Below are 18,669 nucleotides of genomic sequence, written 5' to 3'. Positions count from 1 at the left end.
GGAAGAGTCTAGACAAGCAACCCAGGACATGATGCACCTTTATTAGGGCTCATCAGCTGAGAATAGTTTGGTTCCAGTGGCACAGTGAGGCACAACAGTGGCAGCTGGTATAGTATGTAAGTGTGGGGACCAAAAGCACTATACAGCACTCTGACTTCGGTCTTGCCAACCACCGAGCTAGCATTCACACTGCACACAAGCAGACATGTGGATATACACAAACACTATTACAGTCACACACACAGACATTCACACATACATACACATACAATCCCCTGCACACAGACAAACATACACTTACACTTCTATTCCCAAAAATGTACCTGAGACAGGCCCACAATTTCAGATTTCCCCATCTCTCTGCAGCAGGCAGAGGCAAACTTGAGAGCTTCCACTTATTCAGAAGCTGGAATAGGTTTGAATGTACCAAGATAAGCCTTTATTCTCCATTCCAGCTTCTGAAAGGACAAAAATGTGTGCTAATGACAAGCCTAAAGATATATTATCTGACATGCTGCACTGTGTGACACTAGTGAAGCATGTCACATAGGTGTTTGTATATGTTTGAGGATAGGCTGTTACAGATCCCACCTAACATATGTACAAAACAGGTAGTGGAGTCCTATTCTGCCGGCAAGGTGTAATTGCAGGTTTACTTGCAAACAATCAGTGAGATTGCTTTTTTTTTATTATCGAAGATGTACAATGCAGATCAATAGTAGTGGCAGAGGGTCAACACCCTGGTGCCTCCTAGGGGCAGCTGCTACTGGTGCATGGGACCTACTTTTGGGCACCTTTCCCACTTATGGTTTCATTACTGATGCATGCAACAAAGCAATGGATCTAACACTTGAACTAATATCAGCCACTGGTAATTACTCAGGCCGCATCCCAGTCCAACATTACTGTGCATACTATGCTACCTCACAGCAGGGTCATGACTGAGTTGTATATGGACACAGCCATATACAAAACAGTTATGACCCTGCTCCAATGGGAACAACCCAGCCCGAACGGTCAGGGTAGGTCCTCTCTGAACCAGCACACAAGCTATGCACGACTGGTTTCACCCTTATTAGAGCTCATCAGTCGGGCATAGCTTGGTTTCAGTGGCACAGTGTGGATGGGACTTATGTCTGGGGATACCTGTTCCCCTTGTTTTGTCACACTAAAGCAGATTAAAAAATGGTGGATAGAATGCTTGAATTAATTTCAGCTGCTGGTAATTACCCAAGCCACATCCTAGTTTATCATTATTTTGCACATTATACCCATGTCAGTTTGGACCTAGTCATATGCAAATCAGTCTTAACTGTGGCAAAATGTTTATGGCATGATTGGTAACATTGAAGGGAACATGGGGAGGATGAAGTGAGGAAAACGAGAATGTATAGAAATAAAAGCATAATTATGCGGATTTGGAATGGGGTTAAGGTTAATCCATTGGAAGAATGAACTGAAGCAACTGTACTTTTAGGAAAAGAGAAAGAATAACGTTTGAATAAGCATCGAAGGATTCACATCCCATGCTAAAATGTGTTGTGATAATAAAACTCCATGATGGTAGTCACTTAACTTGACATGTCTATATACCACACCTCGATGTGACAGCACTTGACTTTTGAACGCCACTACTACATCTCCTGCGGACTGTCCTTGCATCAGAGGATGTGGAAGAATCCATCTGCAAATTACACAGTGGAGAGCTTTCATGGGTGAGAGAAGGTAGGTTCATGTTTTATAGAGAAACAGTTGCTCCTGTTCCCCCTCGGTGTCATTTTAGTGTGATGTAACTGCTGTCCCTGCTACTGCAAGGCCCTGGTATACTAGGGGTGTGTATACTGTTGTGGGTCACTCTCCAGAATGAAAAATCAATCCTTTTTTATTAAGTAAGCATATCTGGGCTCAAGTATTCAAAGCCTCTTCACCAAGGATAGAGAAATTTTCACCACAATAGTGTGATGTATTGTTAATAGCGTGCATCACCCTGTCAGAGATATCAGGAGCAAGCCAGGTCATAGCTAAGGGCCCAGCTAAATCGAGGACTGATGTCTGTCTCTCCTAATGGATGCATTTCATGGACATTTGTTAGACCAAATGGTCTCAGGTTTAATTCGTGGTAGGGCAACTCAGCCTTCACCTCCCAAGACGGATTAAATAAATGCCATTAACGACTAACAAAATGTATTAACAAGTTTTCGAAAGCATCCATTAGTCTGGAAAAGGTGAGCACGATATATTTGAATAAACTGTTACAAGGAACATTAGCCTAATTGTCAATATTTAATGCAGTAAACAAAAAGTTCTATAAAAAAAGATATGCAACGCTTCCTGGTCTACAAAAAACATCTTCAGTTCAGAAACATGACACTTATTGGTGAAGAGACTTCCAAGAGTTAACGTAAACATTCCCCCAATGCACAGAGACGATGCAAGTGGCTTCACAGGAAGTGTCATCACACACCATTGACCACACTGACTGCCATAGTACCATTTATCCACCAATCACAATTGAGAACCCAAGATGCAGCAAGTTAACAGTGAATGGTAACAGCCCAAAACAGCTATTTGCAAAGCTAGCAAAAATTAAATGGATGCTAAATTTTAAAAGATCATAATTCAGATACAAGAATCCAATTTAGGTGTGGAAATTGCCACGCCTGATTTTCCCTAAATTAGGCCCTTAGAGGATTAACAAAGCTCCGCTCTCCACTCAGAGTAAAACGCTATCAACACACAGCCGGGTCCTGCCAAAAGCACGTGAGACGGTAGGACATGAAGTGCTCATAAAAAAGTGAATTAGGATGTAATGAAAGACAAGAAATGCAAGATGAGATCTCGAAAGACGATTAGTTTCAAGCACCAGGGAAATTACGCACTAATTGTTGGAGCAGCTGTCTGCCAACACTGAAGCAGGTAAGAAAGCAGCCCCAGCTTGGTTCAGTCATTGAGTGCAACAGCGGGTTTATTTTAAGTGTTGATTTTGGTGGGTTACTCGCTGTTGTTGGAAAGGAAACCATGCCAGGGTTTATTGGCAGACTTTAAAATTGCCAGCAATAGCTGTCAAGAGGGATAAGCCTGAGTGCTAGCTAAACACCCTGCAAATATTAATACCAAAGCACATGGTATTTACCGTCCGTGCAACTTGAGCATCAGTCAGAATTTCTGTTCAGAATGTGGGAAAAGTCATACATGTGCATATCTCCCCATTTAGAGATGTGAAAATTCAGATGTTGCAAAGTATTCCCGATAAACTAGACCAGGTATTACCTGATACAAATTGTGTGGATACACACCCGCTGGGTTGCAGCAAAGTTGGAAACCGGATTTCAGCGCAAGCTAGAGTTTGCACCCGCATTGCGCTGTTATTCAAACGATGTTCAAAGTGGTTTCTTGGCCTCTGTAGCAGCTTCGTCCTCTCCCAATGCCCCTTGGATGAAGGATGCCAATAAGAGATGCTGTCTGGCCTAAACAGATCTAGAATGGCCGTGGTCCATTTCAGCTAATTGGCCTTTGATTCTCAGTCGAAAAGGGACTGTAAACTTCCAAAAATGCAGAGAGAAAAAGCAATAGTGCAGAGCCAGAAGGGATACTAGAAGGTGCTAATGAGCCACGGAATCCTAGCTATTATCAATACTGAATTGTGGATTCAGCGCTAGAGGACGATGCATCAACGCGTCATAGGTTTGAGGGAATGTCAACAATGGGAGGTGTGAGGACCATCAATAACATCAACAATCAATATTATAAAGTTTCAGTCAATAACTACACCAGTTTAGTAATTAAAATCATGGATGTATTTCCCTATATCAACAACATTAGTGTCACGAAAATAACTCTCAAACACAAATGATAAGCAAATAAGATTAATAGCGGCTGATTAAAATGACATATATATCTCAATCTAATTAATACAATTACACAAGTTATTTTCAAAAGAATCACACTTATTAATAATATAGAAACTGTAATAATGACAAAGTATACATTAGTTCGGCATCAAATGATCTCAGGACAAGTCATGAGCATACCAAGATTAATTCCCTAACTAACTACAAATTAGCATTATATGTTGGGCTTCATGTGAAAAGAATTTAGTAACATTAATTTAGAAAACTCTTAACTTGATTATGATACATATAAAAAAACTGGTATTGTGCAGAAATAAAATCATTAGTTGCAGCTGGTACCTGGAAAGCAAGAGAGACACAATTCACATTTAATAACATACATCACCACAAAAGTAGTAACATCAAATGATCAGCTTCAGTTTGAGGACACCATCAGCTATCTCATCAGAAGTTTTGGGCCTAACGACAGCTAGTCTAGAACCTCGTCTATTCTAGAAGAATACAACACATGAACCAATGAATCTTGCCTCTAATCATTCTACACAGGTTGTTTTAATAAAATCGAATCAACTCCTGATTGGTTATTCTATGGGGTGGTTTCCTTTTAGCCAATCGACAACTAAATTGATTACCTAAACGTAACAAATCAACGCTAACTATAACGTTTTCTTTCAGTGTAACTTTGCTTCTTCTGTCTCGTCTGTAACTCCATTGTCTCATCTGCCTCTCGCGTATCTTGTTCTCAGGAAGAAACTTTCACTGTTACATTTGCTTCCATCCTCGAGGAAAGACCAGATATTAGTAACATTCTCAAACAATAGGACATTTCAACTTATGCAATGCTCAGTTAAGACCTTGTAGGACTTAACACACCAAAACACCATGGGTAGCTGTGGATACGTCTACACAAGCTTTGAAAACACTTATTATGAAAGCTTTGAATCATGGAAAATAACCACAGAGTTTGAATATAGTTTCGCTTCGCCAAGAGCAGAAAAACAAATATTTCAGGAGTTCCTCGTTTTACACACAGTTCATTACACATTTTAATATAAAAATCATTTATAAACATATTAGAAAATTCACACTCTCACAATCCCTCCTCTGATGACTATTTATGTCATCACATTACTCTTTAATAAATGTATTCATTATCATCAAACTGAAAATGTTGTCTCATTTATTTCTGACTTTTTTCTTTTTCTCTTTTTTTTCTTTGTAAAATGTATTCATTTCTATTTCAAAATTTCGTTTATTCCTTTCTAATTTTCTCTTCTTAACATATTTTATTACTTTATATGTTCCCCAAATCCCAATTAAACAAAACACAATTATTGACACCCATTTTGCTATTGTCAGAATAACATTTCTTCCCACACTGCTAAACCAATTTCCCACAGCTTCAATTCCTTTTCCAGCCTTTTCCCAAATTGTAGTTTCTGTTAGTTCTTTCAAATTTTTATTATTAGTGTTAGTCACATTAGTGATTAATTCTTTAACCTTCCCAGAATTATCAGGGATAAAAGAACAACAATGATTAGAACCAATCAATTTACAAACTCTGCCCTCTTTCGCCAAAAGAATGTCTAATGCAAGGCGATTCTGAAGTGCCATAGCTCTTGTAGCAGCAAACTCTGTATCCAGAAGAATAATAGCTCCAGAATATCTTGTCAACATGTTATCCACTATTGTGGACAACTTCTGAATCTCAACTGAATTTAAGACTACTCCCACTGAGGGAATTATAGTCCCAAATATATTTCCCACAATGCTAGAAATTGATTCTCACTTGTGTCTCGATTGAAATTTAGTTGAATCAGGAATCTTACTCAGGTCTTCCAACTGATACATTTTTGGAAAGACTAGTCCTAGATCACATGTCCCGTACCACCCTCTAGGAAGACGGTAATATGCAATTCTTCCACAAAATAGTAAATCCCAGGTATCGGAGGGTCTTGTCCATTCATCATAAAATCCCACTTACTCCTAAACATAAAAACATGCCTACATTCACTCTTTCCAACAAACACTCTATCATTCTTAATACAAGGCCTTTGTATACAAAGTTTCCCTACATGCTCAGCATCTATTGTTAGTTTACCCTGTTTAGTGATGTCAGTATAAGCATAATCTATTCCAGGCTTTCTACTTATAATTCCCTTATCCATTTTTGCCTTCATCTCTCTCTTTCTATCTTCTGTATTATCTAAAAATGTCTTCTCTACTCGCATTAGTAACCAAGTTAAGGTATTACAATGAGCAAAGGAAGTTCCAAAAGTTAAAGTAGGCTCAAAGAAATCTCTCATAATTACTATGTTATTTTCTTTGGCTATTTTATTCAAATATCCTATGACAGGTACAAAAGATAATACTATATCATAGTTTGAAAAAAAATATTGAGTATATTCTTGATCATAGAAACGTGTTGGCAAAAGACTGCAGTTTATAGCATAAGCAACAGGTAAGCTGTGATATGTAGTTCCTCCTTCTACTGAAGTTGGAATCTGCGTGCATACATAACAATCAGTCGCATCCATCACTTCAACATACTCATGCAATAAGTGATAGAAAACATTAGAAGAAAGCTCTTTTTCCTCATGTAAGTATTCCACATCTATCCTAAATCTATCTTTTGTTAATGACTTATCAGTCAGGTCTAAAGAATTCCTTTTCACAGTTTGATTTGCTCCATAAATCTCATAAACAGACACTCCCACAAGTAACAATGAACACATCAACACACTTGTTACCGCTAAACCAATACCAAGCACTTTGCAACAACTAATTCTACAGTTTTTGTTATGCAAATCTTTTTCTTGTTAAGAAAAAAAAAAATCCCCAAATTTCCAAATTTCAGAAAAGCTTCAAAAATCCCTCCTAATTTATATTTATTTTTATTTTTGAATAATAAATTCATTCACTCTTGGACAGTTCCTCCTTTGTCAAGTTCGGTATAGCAGCTCGTATAAGTTCAGCTGTTTATTTCTCTTCTCCAGTAATTCTCTATTTTCTCTTTGCAGCATAAATTTTAATACTCAATTTTCATTCACTTTAACCCAATGTCCTTCACATTCCAAAGTCAGAATTTTCTAAGACTCTGTTAAAACAATAACTCAAAAGTTCTTCTTGCCAGTCACTTGTATTGGCCCATTCAGGTCCAGCATATCTCCTACTCGCAACTCTTATCCTCTTTGGTCGCCTTCCACTTTCACTATCTTCTCCACTAGTGTTTTCTTCTCCAGGTAACTCTCTCTCTTCTGATATTGATGGTATCACATCAACCTTTCCTTTTCTCGCAGTTTTCTCTGGCCAATTGTCTCCTTTCAATGTTCCTTTTGTCCATAGTCTTCTCAATATTGAGTTTTCACTTGCCTTTGGACCTTTCCCTTCAGATGTTCCCGCAATTGGTTCTGGAAGAGTAGAATCCACTGGGGCGGGACTATTCTCAATTCCTTTCCCAACGGGGTCTGTCTCATCTTCGGTTTAATTTGTCAAATCTCCTGCTACTGAGGTCACCCTCCTCTGAGCAGATCTTTCTTCTGTTGTTCCCTGTTTTTTTGTTCTCATTCGAGCACACCCTCCTCAGATCAAAATCAGTCTCACTTTTTTCTTCTTGAACTGATTCTTCTACTCCTCTTACAGCGTGCTCAACCTCTTCTCTGTTTTGTTCTCCTTCATCTGTTATAGGAGTAGGTACATCTCTGTCATTATCGATATTTTGCTCATTCTCTTCTCCTCGGTCCTGGTATTCTCAACTGCTGGTTGTCTCAACAGTTCCTCTTCTCTTTCTGCTGGATCATGCACTTTCCTCGTATGGCTCTCAGGAACCCAATTCGGCAAACCAGCACACTTCACAGCAGTTGTAGTGACCACAATTTGATATGGTCACCTCCAACGTGGTTCAAGGCAAGACCTTTGCACGTGCTTCCTTGTAAGCACCAAGTCTCATGCTCTCAGACTGTGTCCTTGACCTTGTGTTTGCTGGGCTGTTGCAACATCCACCTGATGAGAAAAAGACCAAACCACATCAGCCAGGCTTTTGCAGTAATCTAGCACCATATCATCTGTAATATTCACAAGTGCGTTTGCAGGTGTTGCTGGTAATCTCATTGCTCTCTCCATCAATATCTCATGTGGAGATAACCCAGTCTTTTTGTCAGGTGTACTTCTCATTGACATTAGAACTAGAGGTAGAGCATCTGGCCATTTCAAATTTGTTGATGCACACACTTGCCAATCATTATTTCAGTGTTCCATTCATTTGTTCTACAAGACCTGAAGCTTCTAGGTGATAACTGCAATGCAATCTTTGCTGAATGTTTAATGCTGAAAAAAGCTATTTTATCACCTCATTATTGAAATGTTTACCCCTATCTGATTCAATTGAGATCGGAAAACCAAAACGTGGAATTAGTTCTCGCAGAAGCAATTTAGACACAGTTAAACTGTCATTTCTCCTTGTTGGGTAAGCCTCAATCCAATGACTGAAAATGCACACAAACACCAACACATATTTCAAACTGTCACATGCAGTAATTTCAATAAAATCCATTTGCATTCTACTGAATGGACCTCCTGCCATACCTATGTGACCCATGTTCACAATTGTTCCTTTGCAGACATTCATCTGCTGGCATATTATACCTATGGCACACCTGCTCTGCCACTTGCATGAATTTTGGATAGTACCAGTATTGTTTAAAACTCCTGATCATTGCATCCCTTCCAGCGCTAGAGGACGATGGATCGAAGCGACATAGGTTTTTGAGGATGTCACCAATGGGAGGTGTGAGGACAATCAATAACATCAACAATCAATATTATAAAGTTTCAGTCAATAACTACACCAGTTTAGTAATTAAAATCATGGATTTATTTCCCTATATTAACAATGCTACTGTCACGAAAATAACTCTCAAACACAAATGATAAGCATATAAGATTATTAGCGGCTGATTAAAATGACATATATAGCTCAATCTAAATCATACAATTACACAAATTATCTCAAAAAGAATCGCACTTATTAATAATACAGAAACTGGTAATAATGGCAAAGTATACATTAGTTCAGCATCAAATGATCTCAGGACAAGTCATGAGCATATCAAGATTAATTCCCTAACTAACCACAAATTAGCATTACATGTTGGGCATTATGTGAAAAGAATTTAGTAACATTAATTTAGAAAACTCTTAACTTTTTTATGATATATATAAAAAAATCTATTATTGTGCAGCAATAAAATCATTAGTTGCAGCTGGTACCTGGAAAGCAAGAGAGACTCAATTCACATTTAATAACATACATTACCACAAAAGTAGTAACAGCAAATGATCAGCTTCAGCTTGAGGACTCCATCAGCTATCTCATCAGAAGTTTTGGGCCTAACGACAGCTAGTCTCAAACCCCGTCTATTCTAGAAGAATACAACACATGAACCAACAAATCTTGCCTCTAATCATTCTACACAGGTTGTTATACTAAAATCGAATCAACTCCTGATTGGTCAGTCTATGAGGTGGTTTCATTTCAGCCAATCGACAACTAAATTGATGACCTAAACTTAACAAATCAACGCTAACTATAACGTTTTCTTCCAGTGTAACTTTGCTTCTTCCGTCTCATCTGTAACTCCATTGTCTCATCCACCTCTTGCGTATCTTGTTCTCAGGAAGAAAATTTCAATGTTACATTTACTTCCATCCTTGAGGAAAGACCAGATATTAGTAACATTCTCAAACAATACGACATTTCAAATTATGCAATGCTCAGTTAATACATGACCTTGTAGGACATAACACTGCAACACACTAGGGGTAGCTGTGGATACGTCTACACAAGCCTTGAAAACACTTATTATGAAAGCTTTGAATCATGGAAAATAACCACAGTGTTTGAATATAGTTTTGCTTAGCCAAGAACAGAAAAACAAATATTTCAGGAGTTTCTCTTTTTGCACATTAGTTGATTACATATTTTAATATGAAAATCATTAATAAACATATTAGAAAATTCATACTCTCACAAAGGTAAGCAAATTAATTTGCAAAAAGTGGTAGCAAACTGCGCACTGACTTTATGAAAATCCGCATATGTTTTATGAACTGATCAGACCACGATGTCTGATCACATTTAAATCAAGTGCATTATTTTCAAAATGCAGACTGTTTTTCTGAAAAGGAAACGGGCCAACATTTAGGAAAAGCAAATACTTTTTATAAAGTTTATGTTTGCAATGCAGTTTAAGGTTAATGTGAGCAGCTGTGCAGCCCTCAGAGACCATTTTACAGTAGGCAGATCTATATGAGGGATTCCCCCTTTTGAATCCTCTTTAACTAACATAACCTGATCAAATGGTATAAGGGGTTTGAAGGTGGAATTTATGTCACCTGCCACTATGACTACCCCATGACACTTAGAAACTGAGTGAAAATAATTATGACTTGCGTCCCTTCTTTTCCCATATCAACTCGACTATACACATTGATTAACACTGAGGAGTTGCCACTGCAAAAGTCTACCCAAGCACATCCTGTGAGTTAGTTGATAAAACTGTTACTGTGCACTGTAGTTATTTCCTAAATCATGTCATCAACCCCCCAAAGGTCTTCCCCTAAGTGATCTTATTTTATTGCTACAGAATGAGGTATGCACTTTCCTAATCACAATTACAACACTCCATGGTTCTTGAAAGAGGCAGATCTCGTATTGATCTATAAACTGCCCCTAGTCTGTGTCCCCCAGTTTGTTACATATTCTGGCCACATTCTATGACAAGATTTGTATTAGTTTGGTAACATACTCAAAGAAAACTTCCTTGTCACAAGGGAAGTGAATCCCTCCTTGAATAGGAGGCCTCTTTAAGTTTTTGGGGGTCATCGGAAGACCGGTTTCCCCATTCAACTCCAACAAATTTTATAGCCAGATGCTAATGGCAGGATTCCCTTCTTCCACCTCCACCGGTCTTGTATCTCCCCTGAGTTCTAGGTCCAAGGGTCCATTCCCACCCTGGTCTTTACCTGAGGAATCTGCTGGGGGAATGAAATTGCATAGTCAATGTACATCCCCGAACCTGTTTTGCTCACCTGAACCAAAGCCTTCACATCTGACGGTATGCTGTATTACAGGATCAAGTCTGCATATAATCTGGATTTGTGTAATGGTCATACAAATCCTACAAGAATCCAGAGACAAAAGGTCATCAACCACATTCTGGTCCTTCAAGACCACTCTCACTACATCATAGGGGAGATCACAGTCCACTCAACCCCTATGATGTTGGTCGTAATAAAAGAATAACACCCCTTTACATGCCTTGACCAATGGGTGATTATATTAGTTAGAGAGTTGTTATCTTCCTAGCATCCCTCACTTACCTTAGGAACTTGATGCCGGAAAATCTGGCCTTGTTCTGAGGGGTGTGACCTAGCTATATCAACCCCCAAGTCAGCAGACCCTCTCCTTGGGTGGCATATTGAGTGATATGCTGGTGAAAGTTACTGTAGTCTTTGAGACCTCCATTATTGTTCCCCCGTATATTTCTGGGTTTGACAAGGGGCACCCCATGCTAGTTCTATCCATCAACCAGTTCCCCCACTCCATGTTCTTGACACTGCATTTGTGACACTCGGGTAGGTCGAGTCACAGGAGCCCTTATTTTGTGGACGGCTTGGGAATTTTGGGCCATTTCCATGTGCACTTGAGGAGGGGAAGGAGGTATGGTGCAGGGATGTCATTTCCCCCCGAGTCATAATGGACATGGCGTTCTTTAGGCCCCCCCACCATAGGAGGATTAGCCTCACCTACTCTTCCTTCAAGGGTCTTAAAAACCAACCTCAAGTCACAGACCTGGTTCCTCACCCCCTCAATCACCTCCATTAGTTTTGCTATGTCTGTGGACACACTGTAAGATAGGACATGGTCAGCAACAGGTACACCCCCTTGCATACAGAGAATGGCAAACCTATATTCACAAGGAATGTCTTAACTAGTCACTACATTCTCTCCAAAATTCTTGGTTCCTTTGCTACAAGGCTGGTCCAGACCCAGAGAGTTATCAGTAAGGCGTGAAGTCTGAGTCAAAGTCTTCTTCTTGCTGAACATGTCTTGAACCCACTTCCTTAACCTTCTTTCCTTTGCCACGCAGGACTGGGGCTTGTGCGACGCAACTTCGGCAGAAATTTCTGGTGGGTTAGAGATCTCATCAATCTCAACTAACGGCCATCAATTCTATCCATAGCACAGTTTGCTCCCATTAAGCTAAGGCCTTTCTTTGCAGTTGGATGGCTATTTACTGGCTCTACGGCCTGTCTCTTAACCATCACAACATACATTACAAGATAGACAAATAGCCAAATGCCCAGTACAAAATCAGTACCTTAGGCAAGAAGTAATATGGGTGGCCCAGCCCAGCGTTCTCTGGGCTCTGATGGGTGTGGAAAGGATGAAGCTCTAACAAGGTCTATGCGGGAGGCAGGAGCAATAGCCTCAGCACCACCTCCTGGTGTGTTGTACTTTGTAGGATTGAGTCCCCTGCATGTGGCCCAGTCCCCGCCTGCAGAATCTTTGTGTCCCATGCAGCGGGAAGCATGACACGCTAAAAAACATTATGCAGGAGGCCAGAGCAGCAGCTTTGGTGCCTCCTGACACAGTGTAAATTGGGGGATTGTGTCCCCTGCGTGTAGCCCAGTCTCCACCTGCAGACTCTTGGGATCACCTTCCAGCGTCTTTTTTGTACACTGTCCCATTTCATACATAGACCACCTGCATGCAAATTTTTATTGGTCAAGCTTCTAAAGGAACAGTCTGAAATGTTAGTCTTGACTGCTTAAGCTGGACTCTTCCTATTGGAGCAGAACTAGGACTGATTTCAATATGACTGGTCTCTGTCTGGAGTGGCATAGCTGGTTAATAAAGATATAGTGAAATGTGCCACAAGAGATTGCAAGTGGTAGAGACTTTTGCAAGCATTACACCCATCTCCTTTTTCCCAGTCTAAAGCCATAAGGGTGACTGGTGTCCCCTGTGCTTGCTGTGCCACAGGACCCCATTTGACTGATGAAGCCTAAATGTGTCTGAGGTTGTTTGTTTTCCCTCTGGAGGGTGTCTTGCCTGGCAGTTCAAGCTGGACTAGTGCTATTGGAGCAGAAACAAGACTGTTTTGGATATGGCTAGACTCAGTATGTAGTGGCATAGTGGGTAAAAACAATATACTGGATTGATTTCTGAGCAATTGCCAGTGCATGAGACTTCAGCAAGCATTTGACCCATCAGTTTTCCTCAGTTCGACACAATAAGTGCAACCTGTAAGCCCAGACATAGCTCACTATCCAACCAGACTCAAGCTATACCTCACTGATGAGGCCTAAAAAGGCTACAACTGGTCTAAAGTTGCTTGTGTGTTTTTATCTAGAGGAGACCTGGCCTGACAATCTGGACTGGCCTGTTCATATTCGACCATACTCAAGACTTATTCCATATGGCTGGTATTATGACCTGATGTTGCTATAATGCATCCTCTCCATAGATCTCAGTTTCCTGCTTCTCAGCCTGGTGCGGGTGATGTAATGGAATGCTGATTGGTGCTTGTGCTATAAGAGTGTCAGTTAGAGTGTCAGTTGGAAAGAGTGGGCTGAGTGGTAAGGATGCTGCTCCTGGTGGTGCATTTAACTATTTATTTGTTGCTTGCTAACTAAGAGACTTCTTCTTAATAAATCTATATCTTTAACCTACATGGCTGTCTACCTGATTTCTTGCTTACAAGGGAGTCATCATCTTGACTATGCCCCTTGCGATGATTTGGAAACTAAACCATGCGTATGGAGACTGAAGTTACAAAGAGAAAAGAAATTGAAGACTTGAGAAGAAGACGTCGAAGCCCTAAACCCCACCAGTATCTTTCCCATCAGACAGCCTGCAGACTGAGAGAGGGGTCTACTTAATTACACATGGCTGAACAGTCAGCTAATGGTCAACCAAAGTGTAAGGGCTTTGGACCTGCTGATGTTTTCAAATTGATGCCAACGGAAGTGTAAGGACATTGGGCCTTCTGATGTATGCTGATTGATGTTGACCGACTTTTCGGGAGGAATATATACTGGTGGAATACTGGTGGTGAGTGAACCGGTAGCATTTAAAGATATACTGGTGGTGACATTCACCCCTGAGGAGATTTAACCCTGTGATGAGGTGTAGCAGACAAGAACGTTGAGGAGTGAAGGCTGATTCACTCCAGTATTTGCAGTTGTGCAACCATTGTTAAACGCAACACGGGTAAGCTGCAGTATTATTATTTGAATGGGCCCCACGCAATGCACTGTTTCATAGGCATTAATGAGCTGGACCAGTGCCTGCCACAAGCACTGAGGCCCATATTTATACTTTTTGACGCACAACTGCGCCAACGCAGTTGTGCGTCAAAAATTTGAACGCCGGCTAACGCCATTCCAAAGCGCCATGCGGGCGCCTTATTTATTAAATGACATTAGCCGGCGCTGCGGACTGGTGTGCGTCAAAAAAAATGACTCACACCAGGCAGCGCCGGCGTAGGGGAAAATGGAGCTTGGGCGTAAAAAAATGGGGCAAGTAAGGTCTGAGGCAAAATTTTGGCCTCAACCCGATTTGCCACATTTTTTTTTACGCCCAACCCCCATTGAAATGACTCCTGTCTTAGCAAAGACAGGAGTCATGCCCCCTTGCCCAATGGCCATGCCCAGGGGACTTAGGTCCCCTGGGCATGGTCATTGGGCATAGTGGCATGTAGGGGGGCACAAATCAGGCCCCCCTATGCCACAAAAAAAAAACGAAAAAAATACTTACCTGAACTTACCTCAACTTCCTTGGGATGGGTCCCTCCATCCTTGGGTGTCCTCCTGGGGTGGGCAAGGGTGGCAGGGGGTGTCCCTGGGGGCATGGGAGGGCACCTCTGGGCTCCTTCTGAGCCCACAGGTCCCTTAACGCCTACCCTGACCCAGGCGTTAAAAAACGGCGCCCATCAGGCTGGGCGCCGTTTTTTAAGGCCTGCCCCCTCCTGTGCGTCAAAATGACGTCACAGTATAAATAAGGCGCACAGGCCTTAAAGTCATTTTTTGGAAGGGAACGCCTACCTTGCATATAATTAACGCAAGGCAGGTTGCCCCTTCCAAAAAATGGCGCACATGGTGGAACTTTGACGCCCGCTGCTTCGGACGTCAAAGTATAAATATGGGGCAGGGTTTGCGCCGAATGTGCGTCAAAAGATTTGACGCACATTCGGCGCAAACAGAATATAAACATGCCCCTGAATCGTTAGCAGCGCATGGAGAAACCTGGAGTACATGCTTTTAAAGTTGGTGTCCGAGGGAACTATCGAGCCTCAGGGAAGCAAGTAGTTGTGAGTTGTGAGCCTGTAGCCACCATGGTTGAAATGTAATACTTGAATTGAGCTCCATTTCATGCATGGGCAGTTGAGGGCACTAGCACTAGCATTCAGACATGCAAGACTGTGCTGCTGTTCTTGAGGAGTACTGAGTCCACAGGCATTGGAATGTAATGCACGTTGTAAACGCAGGTGAGTGTATGGTGTGAGTGTGAAGAAAAGCGTTGGTAAGAGATAAGCCGTGCCGTTACCCCACTGTGCACTCATGCCAAAGTTTCCAAGGATTGTGTGTGGCATTCTGGAATACTGTGCAGCAGTAACAGTAGTGACAGACTACATCACTGAAGAACTAGAATGTGATCAGCAGTTCTGTATTGGTTTAAACACCGGGAAGTGGTTACGGCGTACAGGAGAGAAAAAACTGGAATGGTGTTACATTCTTAAGCACATATTACATTCTTAAGTAACGGCACAGCAACTGGATTTCCAGTGGTGAATTATGAGATATTGGCGCTGCATTGTTAGATGTTACGTTGCTGCTGAGAGACTTGCCCTCACTGTCTATCTACGGGGAACATAAGAGTATTTTTGAGCAATCTTCAGTGTTATGGATCACCCTCCAGGTGCTTGGGGCAAAGTGGAGAGTCAAGGATTTTGTGTTGTGATGAGTTCGGGTGAGGTGTCGCTCAATGGTGAGGAGGATTTAGATCTCGCTGACAGTTAATAATCTTTTATACTATGCTCAGTTGTCTTTAAAACAATGCAATGTGGGAAGTTTACACAACGCCGCTCAATAGAAAGACACTGATGCCTTGTGTGTTGGGATGAGTGAGGGCTGAAGAACACTCATTGCGAGAGTTGAAATACCCCCATTGTTATTTTCACAAGATGCCCTGTGTGTTAGGATGAGTGAGGGTTGAAAGAGACCCATTGCAAAGGTTGAAACACCCATTGTTAATTTCACAAGATGCCCTGTGTGTTGGGATGAGTGAGGATTGAAAGAGACCCACTGCAAGTGTTGAAAGACACCCATTGTTAAATTCACAAGATGCCCTGTGTGTTGAGATGAGGGTGGAGTGAAGTGGTGATGTACCCCAAAGCAGAAGAGGGGTTTCTGAGTTGCACCCTAATGTTGCATTGGTCCTGCATGTGTCATGCACAGTAAAGTGTGTGTTGTGTGTTGCACTCTGATGTGGAATGAGTCCTTCCTAACGGGTTAAGGATTAGTGGGTGCAGTAAAGGGCATTTGTCCCTGGTCCTGTCATACATTTATCTGTCTTATTATTTTAGGAGTGTAATCATATTTTTTTACTTGCTGGATTATTTATGTGTGTGAATATTTACAGAACTTATTTATTGTTGTAATTTCCATCTTAGGTCCTGTTGTATTTTCGTTTATTTCTCTGAGCGGAGGATATGTGTTATTATCCGATGTTGCTATAATGCATCCTCTCCATAGATCTAGGTTCCCTGCTGCCCAGCCAGGTGTGTGTGATGTAATGGAATGTTGACGGGTGCCTCTGCCAGTAAGAGTGTAGTTTGGAGTGTCAGTTGGAGAGAATGGGCTGAGCAGTAAGGATGCTGCTCCTAATGGGCCTTTACCTACTACCTGTAACCTTAGAGACCCCTCCCTCATAAATCTACATCTTTAATATATGTGACTGGCTACCTGACTTCCTGCTTACAAGAGAGTCATCATCTTGATTATAACAGCTGGTCTCTGTCTGGAGCGGCATAAGTAGGTGAAATGTGATAGACTGGCATGTTTCTGCAAGTGAAACCCACGAGCTAAGAATTTTGCAGTCATTCCACCCATCCAGTTTGTGTATACTGCTTCCCCACTCATGAGGAATGCCTTTAGATCATTTGAATGACCGCCTACTTTGAGTTTATAATCCAAACTGAAAGCAAAATTACAAACATATTGAGGTAACATTTTCATAAATGGAAGAAGACTATCTCTTCTAGTATACCTCTGTTGTGAAATCACTGTGGTTACAAATATATCAACTTAATGCAGACAACAAATAGGAATTTACATAGACTATGGGCCTGGTTTAAAGTTTTGCGGACCGGTTACTCTGTCACAAGCATGGCGGACGTCCCTTCTGCCATATTACAAGGACATCCTATGGCACTTGTATTAAGGTGGATGGGATTTCTCTTATGTCTGTGCGGAATACCAATTCCCAAACTCTGACTCAAGCCCTATGTATCGACTCATAAAAAAGAATATTCCCTAAATACTAATGTAGTTTGTATGTGGATCGCATGAAAAACGTTGTAATTCTTTACAGGGTGTGAGGTAAAATGTCCAGGAGATTTAGGCGTTTATATTTGTCGGTCTTTAGTTCCCACACTGCTCCTTTCATTTGCTCGCATGCCATGCCCAGTAGTCTCTCACAGACAGCAGTTACTCTCTATTCAGAACACGTCTTCTCACTAACAAGCTCTCCATGTAAACAATAACATCACCAGGGGTTCTAGGTAATGTCACTGCAAGTATGGTGACGCAAGTGCAAGAGAGCCTGTCAATATTCATGGCACAGCACCGCCCTCTGGAGGCATCGCGATGGGACAGTCCCGAGGCAGCAGCAGGGCTCTGGCAGATGAGCTGGTCACAGGGTTTGCCCGTGAATCGAACCCAAGGCATCTCCTTTGCTGCGCGCAATCATACTGTTGGTTAAATTAAGGTTTGACAGACCTTCCTTAAATGTAACAGACCATGTCCCTTTCGCTGTTTTACCAAACGCAACATGTCTTCCCGTTCCGACCGCAGGCCGGCATTAACTGTGGTTTATGTGCAGATTTCTTTTACATAAAGTTTAAATTACCAGGAGTTACTCGCTGAACAGCTGCTTCGTGTCTAGAGGATCGTTTTTATTAATTTATTGTGAGTCTTGTAAAGTACTGAGGAGGAGCAGATGGCTAGCATCAAAGTTCTTTATGATACAAAAGGATCCAGTCCAGACTCAAATAATTAACCAGTCAATTAGAGCTATTACCCATGTAAAACATCTCTAAACTTGTGAAGCATTCATAGCTCTTGAAGGAACAGTAAAAGGAATATAGATGTACAACAGACGAGCCAGAGATGTCTAATGTTATCGCGTTAGCGAGCACACATACCAGTGGCTCAAAATGGCTTCCATTAAGTTAAAATACAGTGGGATCCATTTAGCCCAACTACAGCCACGTCCGAGTTCAAAGTGAAGTGTCACGTTTCACAGCTGGTTTTCTGCTTATAAAATCAGCACTCTTTTTACAGTTAAACCAACGGGCAAGTTAACATAGCGGGTTATTCACAATTTGAACATCTGCCAACAATCGGTAGCTGTCCAGTCTGCCCTATTTAGAGCTTATAACCCAAAACATCTACACCCCTCCCCCACAGGTTATGACTGTCATAATACCCTTGGGCTCAGTCTGCCAGCAGGGTTGGAAATACTGCCCTGCCC

Source organism: Pleurodeles waltl, chromosome 11 (genome assembly GCF_031143425.1).
Source record: "Pleurodeles waltl isolate 20211129_DDA chromosome 11, aPleWal1.hap1.20221129, whole genome shotgun sequence".
Taxonomy (NCBI): Eukaryota; Metazoa; Chordata; class Amphibia; order Caudata; family Salamandridae; genus Pleurodeles; species Pleurodeles waltl.
Note: the sequence above shows the minus strand (reverse complement) of the source record.